This window comes from Nothoprocta perdicaria, unplaced genomic scaffold, assembly GCF_003342845.1.
Source record: "Nothoprocta perdicaria isolate Ctin4 unplaced genomic scaffold, notPer1 scaffold_81, whole genome shotgun sequence".
Taxonomy (NCBI): Eukaryota; Metazoa; Chordata; class Aves; order Tinamiformes; family Tinamidae; genus Nothoprocta; species Nothoprocta perdicaria.
In genome coordinates this window covers 1,425,430-1,435,993 of record NW_020456099.1, presented here as the reverse complement: position 1 = coordinate 1,435,993, position 10,564 = coordinate 1,425,430, and the positions used below count along the sequence as shown (strand labels likewise).

At 41.5% G+C, this 10,564-nt stretch overlaps 1 long non-coding RNA gene across 3 annotated transcripts in view; it reads right to left on the bottom strand.

Annotated features, from left to right (window-relative positions):
* Window positions 1–214: 214 nt before the first annotated feature.
* Window positions 215–10,564, bottom strand: part of LOC112958146 — a 71,682-nt gene continuing 61,332 nt past the window's right edge. For 2 of the 3 annotated variants that reach the window (XR_003251357.1, XR_003251358.1), the window contains exon 6: window positions 226–840. This is a non-coding gene — a long non-coding RNA (uncharacterized LOC112958146). Of the gene's footprint in view, window positions 841–10,564 lie in introns of all 3 variants that reach the window. The other variant, XR_003251356.1, reaches the window with a different exon arrangement.

The window sequence follows — 10,564 nt, the reverse complement described above, 5'->3', positions numbered from 1 at the left end:
GTAATGCACATCGATAGCTTTTCCTCACTCAGTCTACTCTCCATCATTTTCTTTGTTATCAGATTTATATCCTCCCCAAACCACCCAAAGCACTGTTTTTCCAGACAGGAAAATGAATTCATAGCACCTGAATTCAGTAGCRCTTGAGTTTAATTATTATTACATATCACTGAGATATGAAAGCATTTGAAAAGATAATTTTATAGAGAAAAAAAAGAAAAAAGAGGATTGCCTACTGGAAGCATCCCAGGAGAACAGTGTAAGCTGTCTACAGGCTGCTAGGTGCTCAATATGGAATACGTATGAGAGCTCTCACAAGTGCTTATGGTTTACAGAATAAGGGGCAGTCAAGTAAACTATTAAATCTTTCTTTTCATCTTGTTTATCCTGAAGAGAAAATCCAATACAGAGCTGTGTTCTGTTCATTTCATTTGCTAATAAACAAGGAGCTGATGCATTGACTCGGTAAGTTTGGAGAAAGGAGTATACATTATTTCAAATTCAACAAAGCTTGAGAAGTTTCATTTGGTGGAGATTGCTCCATACCACTGTATGTGGCTAAATTTTCCAAAAAGTAACAAACAGCCAGTGAAGAGAGTTTGTATTCAGATACACTTGGCTCAGAAGGTTGTGGTTTAGCCCCATAGGTAGGCTCAGATTTGACATGGGTTAAAATAAAATAGTCCTTGGCGATTGGTCACGGTAACAGAAATCTTACTTTCAGAGGGCTGGTTAAGAGGGTCCAGATCCAATTCTTCCACAGTCATTGCAGCTGGAACAGACTCACTCTGTCAGTGCCCAGCTCCATCAATCCAACGTGTCTGATGTGTCTGAGTTTCCCTAAGAAAACAGAGTAAGGGAGCCCTGAGACACACAGACATAACATAAATAAAAAAACACATTCACATTTCCAACTGTCCACACATTCTCAAGAAAGTTGCACCTACGTTATATCACCCAGCATGTGGTTTCAATTGTAACAACAATGCCCATTTGTTCGACCGCACGCTGGCTGCTAACTACACTACTGGCTGTGCTTAAGTGCGGCGGGGCCTACGGCTGCCTTTCAGGGGTCAGGTGTCTGGCGTGGGCCTGCAACGTTATGCTCGGTATAATCTTATAGATTACCCAAGCAACAGATCCACCCTCTTTGATGTCGTGAATGTTTCTGTATCTACAATATGCATATGCTATGTATTCTTTATAAGGTGGGAGGTGAAAGAGGGCACTAAGAAGAAAACAGGAAAAAAAYGAGAAAAAGAAAAATTGACATCTGTGTAGGTCTTYCCAGCACTTTGCATTCTCCTTGCATTAAATTTTCTAAAAATAACTGCTTTTTGCTACTCCCCTAAAACTGAAATTAGGCACTTTTTGACTCATTTTTATTGCAGTTGTACTCATAACAGCTGTCTTTTCCTGCAGAACTGGCTCATCTCAGCAGTCACCAAGGAGTATTTCAGAAATATCACTGAGTTTTCTGATAAAGCATTGGTGACGGTTGCCAGCTTTTAAACTTCATGGATTAAGGATATTACCAACATTTTCACTAATAGCTGCTAGATATTTACATGGGGAAACAGAAAGAAGTCAAACCTTACTTACAAGGTACTTAAAAATTTGGTGTAAAATGGAGCTAAAAACAGTGGATGGCACCTCAAACTGCCAGGAAAAGAATTTGAGCTGCATTTTCTGGATGTGCTTTACTCATGCAGTAAACCATCACAGACCTTTCTAACCCAGAAAAGCTTTCTTGGGGCATTTCTTCAGACATACTCTTATAAATACCCATTTTACCTACATATAAGTTTATGCAATTTGTGTTTTGAATGAAAACTTGGTGTTACACATTTGTCTTCAAAAGACTCCTTTGTCCTCACATTTTGGAAAGAGGACATGAAATCAAACAATGGGATGACCAATACATATGACAGTTTAATTAAAAGCAGCAATATAATGCCTGCTGAGAAAAGGACCAAGTTGTGCCATCTACCTCCGCTTTCACATTTCCTAAGTAAATGCTCAAAGTTGTAATCCTAATAACACGGTCTTCTTGAAAGGGGTGGAAGTGGGGCTTTTAATTAACTATAATGTTTGAACTACTAATTTAGGACACTTTTTTCTTTGTTTTTTTCCAAAACCTTTTTATCTTTTTATGGTTAATGCATTACAAAATGAGCAGCATGCAAGAATTTTAATGAAACCTTTAAAAGTTGCACAAAAAGGAAAAATAAGACAACAAAACAAAAGCTCCCTGAAGATTTTATTCTTTCCTTTCTAAAATACTCCATCCTGTCCTTTCTACCCCGCAGGCTTTCAGGTATCTTATGTCTGCTGCAATAGAGCAGCATGTTTCAACCCCACCTCAGCTCTCCTGGTGCCACTTAAGTCACAGCACAGAGAGGGTCACACTGGGGGTCTCTGCTTATATTTAAACTTAAACACCAAATGTTTCCAGTGAAAGCCCAGAAGACAGGGATAGGCTTAAGGGTTTATTCATCTCTGAAAAAGGTTCTTATGTCCTCTCAGTAACAAAAAGTATTTTTATTTTAGAGCCTTGTACACAAAACCTGAAGAGACTGTGAGCTGCTAATTTACCAACACTTCTGTTCTTTTGAGATGAAAGTGTGTAAACTTGAATCAATATGAAGTACAAACTATACCAACATGTGAGATAGCAAAAAAAAAAAAAAAAGAGCATCACTAATTGTTAGGTTCCTTAAAGTAGTCCCCTAGTTTCACAGCTCCTACTTCTCTATCTCCACTTATTTTCTAGGAAAAAAAAAACCTCTTCTTTGAAAGTTGACAAATCTCCAAAGGAGATGGAGATGTTAGAAAAAAATCAAAACAAGGATAAAAATGAAATTTCATTTACCAATGCAAACATGCCCTAGTTGATGTTACACACTACAGATAAACCCTTTGACAGCAGGACACTTAGTACCTGCCTATGGTTGTTTTGATCATCTTCCCACTGCTGACAGCAGGGCACTCACATGGCTCTTGTCCTGAAACTAATGATTGCTGGTGGGTTAATAGCTACRAGAGCGAAAAATTAATGAGTAGCTAATTAGCCACAAGAGCRAAAAATTAATGAGTAGCTAATAGAGGAATTCACCTCCTTCTGTTATTCTTCTTGCTTTAAATGATGAAAAGAGTAGTTATAAATCAACATGTCTTGGCATGTCCAATAGTTATTCAAGCAGCATTTTAAATAGCTGAGAGCCCCCGCTYGTTTTTTTTTCCTCTTCTTTCTAGACAGCACATCATGCACTACAGGCAGACRACACAGCTTTATCTGAGTTTAAACAGGAGTTGCAGCACCCCCAGCCCTTCCGAAGGGTAGGCATGTTTCTAAGTGACCAAGAAAAAGATTCTGAAACTGCAGTTGGGGTCAGTATGGTTTTAGATCTTAGCACAATTATCCATATAGGCAAACAAAAATGAAAGAATGGAAATTCTTCTTACAGAGGAACTTTATTGCTTTTGAAGGGAAATGGATGTGGTTCTGCATTACAAATCCTTCCTGTGGTCAAGCCATTTTAAGGTACTTCCACTTTCAGATATGCCAAGACACTCCGATTATTGCTTCCATAGTTGTGGCAATTCAAATRGATTTACGACCAGCTGAGTTGCCAGGTAATCTGCTTTTATCTTCATTCTCCATAAAAAGCTTTTTCTGTCCTTTAAGCCAGATGAATTCAAAGATGAGGGGTATGGCTGCAAATTCATAATTGGCTTAAGGCAAAACGAGACAGTGCAGCTTTCCCAGTAGATATTTTGTCCCTGCTTCTCCTATCATATTCCTACATGTCCACTCCCACTCTTGCATTTTCACTAGCATCAGTAACCCTACAGAAAAGCTCCTGGGCTGCAAGAAGCAGTTTCCAGTCACCAATTGACTCATGGCAGTCACCAGTGCAGACACAAGGCTTGGGGGGCAGCAGGAAGCCAGATGACAGCTAGGGCCATGGAAAGAGGAAAAATACTCCTTCAGGCAGCCTTCAAGCAAGTTTAGATAGATTTTAAATCTTTACAGGACTGAAGTCAATTTGGCACAAGGGAGGGGGCAGCTACTATCAGCAGGAGACAGAAATGTGCGAATAGAGGCAGGAACTCTGAAACCAGCTCTGCACTCAGTGAATGTTTCATGTGGAATCACAGGCTACTCGAGGGAGCCCCATATCTGGGTGACATTTCCCAGCAAATAACCCAGGCCAATACCACAGGATCAGACTATTGAGCCTTTGAGAGGCCACCAGCCAAAAGGAGGGCCTTAACACCTTGAAGAGCATCCATGAGAACCTGGGAAGAGTCACAAAGTGACTCAATGTGAAMAAGTGCCTACCATGTGTCTTTATGTCATGCAAATACTACAGTCCTGTCAACATGTAATGAGATTGAAGAAAGGCCTCTGAAGACAGAAGWAGTACAGAGGAAAAGTGGCAGAACTGCAAGGATCAGAATCTCAAAWGCTCCAGGCACTGCAGGAGCCAAAATGAGACCCCTGTTACATGAGGGTAACACAAGCAGTTTTACAGGGTCAAGCAGTTGGCAGACTTGGCTCACAGAGCCTGCAAAGCTCTATCTCCTTACTTGGACAGTTTAAGATCTTTTGTCCTATACAAAAAAAAAAGCAGCTATTTGAGAAAGGCAAATATTGTGATGGGTCTATAAACCTATTGTCTGTGTGTGTAATTCTTTTCATGTGCATATCAGCATCACCAACAAAAAAATTACATATTCTGTAGCAAAGCTGACTCAAAGCAGTCGGGCAGTATCCTATTCCTTCAGCAGTGTGACGACACAGCAAATAATTTCAAGTTAACCTTGATYTTTTTCCAATACTATTCCCAAAAGACAAAAAGATGAATTTTTATCCTCCTTCAGCCTCAATAATAAGTCAACACTTCTATTCAGCCATGTCCACCCCAACCAAAATCCAAGACAACTGTGAGGAACCAACAGGCCTCTACAGATCAGACTTAGTTCCCAAGTAGAAGTGCTTATTATACTTTTTTGTATACATACAGTGTAGAGCTGAGCATCTCCTCAAAGAGTTGGCCAGTAAAGCTGAAATGGGGCTTTATATTCATGCTGAGCAATAGCTCTTATTTTTCATGATTTGGCAGTTATAGAGGATTGCATGGTGGTATTCATTGTCTTTTCACTTCCTTCGGAGTAAATTAGTAGCAATCATTCTCAACAAATATAAAGGGACAGGAAAACTAAATCCCTCCACTTTTAACAAAATTAATGAAGAGAATGGCTACAACAGAGTGTTTCATTTGCTAAATACCATTTATGCAGAGCACCAATGACCTTCCAGTGAGACTCTGTTCAGAGGAATGGCTCAAAGCAGCTGCCTTCCTGCTACAAAATCCCCGCCACCCGGCTGGCTGGCCAGCTGATGGGTTTTCCTTGGTCAGCTGCCAGGTGACCAGCTTCAGTTTGCACCATGTGCTTTCAGTTCGCACGTGTCACACTGATCTTTCAATTCTCTGCTCAGTGAAGAACGCGACACATCATAAGTGCAGTGATTCAAGCCAAACTGCATTTCTCTAAACTTCAAATTTACTACAATTTTGTTTTTAAAGAGGAGCACTGCTATAGAGACAAGTGCTACTTGACCAGTTCATTTAAAACCATACCTGCTTTAACAATTCCCCAGTACAGCACACATTGCCATCTTGGAGCCTGCAGTTTTCTCACATGCTCTGCTGATGAAAACCCTTTCGTGGCTGCACAGAGCGTGATGTGTTTGTTCAATGTCCTCAGCTGAYGGTGCAGCATTCTTCATTTATGTTAATAATAGAATCATAGAATGCCSAAGGTTGRAAGGGACCCCAGAGGTCATCGAGTCCAACCCCCCTGCWCACGCAGGGTCACCTAGAGCACGKGGCACAGGGCTGCATCCAAGCGGGTTTTGAAGATCTCCAAAGRAGGAGACTCCACAACCTCTCTGGGCAGCCTGTGCCAGGGCTCTGTCACCCTCACTGTCAAAAAGTGTTTTCTCAAGTTCCTGTGGAACTTTTGGTGCCTCAGCTTGTGGCCGTTTCCTCTAGTCCTATCCCTGCCCACCACTGAAAAGAGGCCGGCCCCTCCTCCTCGCTGCCTCCCCTGAGGTATTTATACACGCTGATCAGGTCCCCCCTCAGCCTCCTCTTCTCCAGGCTGAACAGGCCCAGCTCCCTCAGCCTTTGCTCACACGGCAGATGTTCCAGGCCTCTGATCATCCTGGTAGCCCTGCGATAATACAATACCTTGCTTTGACAAGTAATAAAGACAAATGCTCTCACTTTTAAGGTCTCTGCTATTGAATTTCAACCGCATTTACAAGGTCAGCATTTATTTAAAAATGACAAGGCAGGTAAACAGTTGGAATCCATGGTGCAGCTGGAAGAATCACTGCCTCCATTTCCTTTAGTAAAGTAAGAATAATATCATCCCAAGAGGATTTGAGTAACTATAAAAATACTTTTGCTAAAACAGTCAAGGCAATGTTGCACAATAATTTTCCCATCCTTGGCTCTGTGATCCGCTAAATTAGATCAAGCCTTCCCAATAATTTAATCAAGTGCCTTAGCTACCTGCACTTTGACTGTGGACCAGAGCTCTCCCCATACACCATCTCTACTGTGACATCCTGGGCTTTATTCCATAAAGATAATCTGAATTAGCTCATAAATTTAAAGTTAATGGACCTGCTGAGGACACAAAACATGTAAACATTACTTTTTCACTCATGATCATTTCAAGTGTGATTATTTTTAATCTTGAAAAACTATAAGGCAACTGTTTTCTTTTATCTTCTGAGGGAAAATATGTTAACCAGCTTTTTTAAACTTAAAGCCCATCAGATGAGATTAGGTAATTACAGAATTTTTGAGCATCCTTCCTCTGAAAGGAAGGGTTGGTAATTAATCTATGCGAGCAAAAGTATTCTGTTTTCATAGAATWTGGGCAATAAAAGTTCACTTACATCACAGTCTGCTGTTCCCGAAAGGGCACCCGATCTGCTAAACTAAGGACTCATCTTATTTTGAAATTTGCTTTCAATCAAAAACTATATCATCAACAGAACAATGCAATACACAACTTTGACATTAAACTGCTGTTAAAACCATAGAATCTTTCAAGTTGAAAGGCACCTTTAGAGATCATCTAGCCCAATCCTTATGCACATACAGGGTCACCTAGACCATGTGGCACAGGATGGCATCCAGGTGGGTTTTGAAGATCTCCAGAGAAGGAGACTCCACAGCCTCTCTTGTTCTAATGCATTATTTTCATAGACTCCCACTTGAGTAATTTTTTTTTTTTAAACTACTTGCAGATTCATTGTCTGTCATTTCCCCAGTCAGGGTTATATTTTCTGAACTGGAAGAATGATCATATGGAAATTCTGGAATGGTAACTCCCCTCACTTGATCTCCATGCCTCCCAAAAAWTTGAAGTCATAATTAAGCTGTTACCTATCAGCCTCTCGGATAAATATCTAACACTTTGCACCGTCTTACTACCAGCATGAACAGGAGACTTTGAGAGACTTCTGTCAAGTAGGCCTGAAAAGATTTCCAACTTATTTATTGGTTTATAGTTTTTAGGCATATAGTGTAAGGTAGAAATTTGGCAGCCAGAGTTGCAATTCCTAAATTTGGCATTTATGTCACTTATAAGCACTTGCACATGAAGCTATCTGTTCTGGATAAGTGAAAAGCTAACACATCTTATGTCCACATATCGAAAATGTGCAAATGTATGCACCAGCAGTCTAGATGAAGAGACTTACACCAGTCTTTGGGGACCTGCCAGCAGAGGGTTACGCACTGCTCTGAAAGAACATAGTAGCACCCAAGCAGTTTTTAGTATATTGCACAATCCTAGGGAAGAGACAAGCAGGTTGGCCTTTGAAAATATATGGGAAATCTAAGTCTGACAAAATCCCTACTAGCAAAATCTTATTTTTCTCTTAGCAGAAGTTACGGGTGGTCTTGCAAAAAATAATAAAAAAAGTAAAGAACATTGGCTGCTGCTTGCTCTCTGGCAAATGCAAAACCAAGTATCTGGCACCAGGTGTGAAAGCAGTGAGGCACCCCATTCTCAGAGTCATTAGAGTTCTGCAAGCTTTCCAACTCAAGTAAGATTTCCCCCTCACACCTCCTCCATCAGCCCCCATCACCCCRGCTGAGATCACCTTGGCACCTGGGGCAATTATGCAGGTTACAATAAGCATCACACAGGGATCTGGCTCAGGGCAGTGCAGAGACAGATACTTGGCCTCAGCAGCTCCCACTGTGTCTGCCCAACATCCCCCTCCTCTTCTGTGGGGAGAAGCTGTGGGGGCAGCCAAGGAGGCCCAGAGGAGAAAAAAAAAAAAAAAAAAAGCAGTTCCTGTCTCTCCTCTATAACCCTGCCGCCACGTGGCATGTCACCAATCTGAAAGCTTCTAGATATCAGTGAGATCAACTCATGCTAATGCCCCATTTCACACTGATGCTCCTTTATTATATACTGCCCTTCTTGAGAGGGGATCCAACCCACAGAGCTGAGTAGCCTCTCACCAGTCCCCACTCAGAAGACACCAGGCTGCTCTCCATCTGCCCTGTCAGTACCAAAGTAYTTGCTTGCCCAGTGAGGCTTTTCCATTCCCATTCCTCCTACCGGCCAGCCCTTTGCCTCTGTCCTTGTCCCTCCTGTCAATAGCACATTGTTGGGAGCTGCCTGCTTTGCCACTCGCCATCAGGATTCTGGGATGAAGTATCAAATGACAAGCTTTCATCTGGATATAATTTATTCATTATATCACTACTTGATATTAAAGAAAATGCACCAGTGTGAAACTATGAACGGAAAACACATTTTGGCTATTGAATAACCTGGAAATTATTAAAGTTAAAAGCTCTTGGGTCAGACAGAGCAGCATCATGTTATTAGAATAATATGTTAATGTCTCAGTCATGCAACCTCTGAGGGTCTTTTGAAACACCTGTGGAAATAAGTTTTGTGCTATTACAATGCTAACAAATACACAGAGCCCAGTGAGTTTAATTGCTTGAGTTATGCACATGACTGAGCTTTATGAAGTAATAAAACTTATCCTGGTATAAATATAATAAAGACTTTGTCCATAATACTGCATCAAGTCTTTTTCTTAAGCATTTTTTTCCTTTTCTTTTTTTCTATCGCTCAGATTGYGTTTTGATAATCGGAATTCCTGAGGTCACTGCTTTTGGATGGGAGTTTTAAGGACACACCATCTACTGTACAATAGAGGGTCTATCTTCMAAAAAGGGAAGATGCTGCAGAACAGCTTTACCTCTTTCCAGTGAACCCATGTCAAAGGTTGCAGCTCCTTCCCTCAGCACAGCAGGAGCAGAACCATTTCACCCTGCCTTCCTCCACCTTTGTTGGGCACATTACGCCATRTATTTCCACTTTGCTGGGCCATATTCCCCAGCATCACCATCACCTCAAATTCACCTACTCCCTCTTCCCTTTTACTGCCTCCTCTGAACGTTTTGCCATTGATAACAGTCTGGCAAACCATTTGCCTTAGGTAGCTTTAACAACTCAGCTTCATAATCATGTCAAAATTGAAAGGGGACAATTTTGAGGTCTAAATATGGGCCTGAGTGGTGAACTGTGCAGGCTAAGTGAAATATTTTCCAGCTTTGGGGGTTGTGGTAGGGAGAGTATTAGAAGCTCTTCCTTTTCTAAAGGAGTGACATCTTCCACTGCTTCCTTTTGAGGAAGTGATGGGATTTCATTTAGGGGATTCTCACAAAATAAAAATAAAATAAAATAAATCAGTTCCTTCATACTCATAGGATTAACCTCACAGCTACATGAGTCTGCTTGTTACAGTAGAGGGCTACCAGATCTATGAAGTTTACAAATCTGTCCAACATTTTCATTCAGTTTACCAAAGCAAAACAGCATCTTCCTGTTTACTCTCCCAATCCCCTGTTTTTGCAGAGTTTTGCAACATTAAAGTCATTCAGCAACAGCCTACCCTGATTTTGTTCTAAAGAAAAGCTCAGAGTCCCAAAGATGTTTCTCCCAAGCCTTTCTGTGGTGGCTCAGGATGTGACCAGCTCCAGCTCCCTGGCCCTCCYGCTTGGCAGGCACCCCTTCTCCAGAGGAGTTAGGGCAGGGGGGACCCCATTCCTCCCTCATACTCATCCACAACCAAAACCTTGGCTTATGCTGTTGACTGTACATGGTTTCACATGAGCTCTCGCCTGGCTGTGAGACTGAGCAGCCGACCGCTCCGCCTCGGTGCACGTGGGTCCCAGCAGCAGGAAAGTGGGGCCGTCAGCTGGAGACTCTCCTAGAGCACYGCAGCTACATCTACCGGAGATTTCCTCTCTAAACTCTCACAAAATAAGCAAAAATCAACAATGTCAACAACWGATGTCAACAAACAAACAGAAATACAAAATGAAGCAAGCACTTAGTAAGTGATCCAGGGTAGCCTCCCCAGCAGTAAGTTAGCAAATWTATTCTAAGATACAAATAAAAAGCAGGAAAACTAAGAGGAAAACATAAAGGATCGACACTTCTG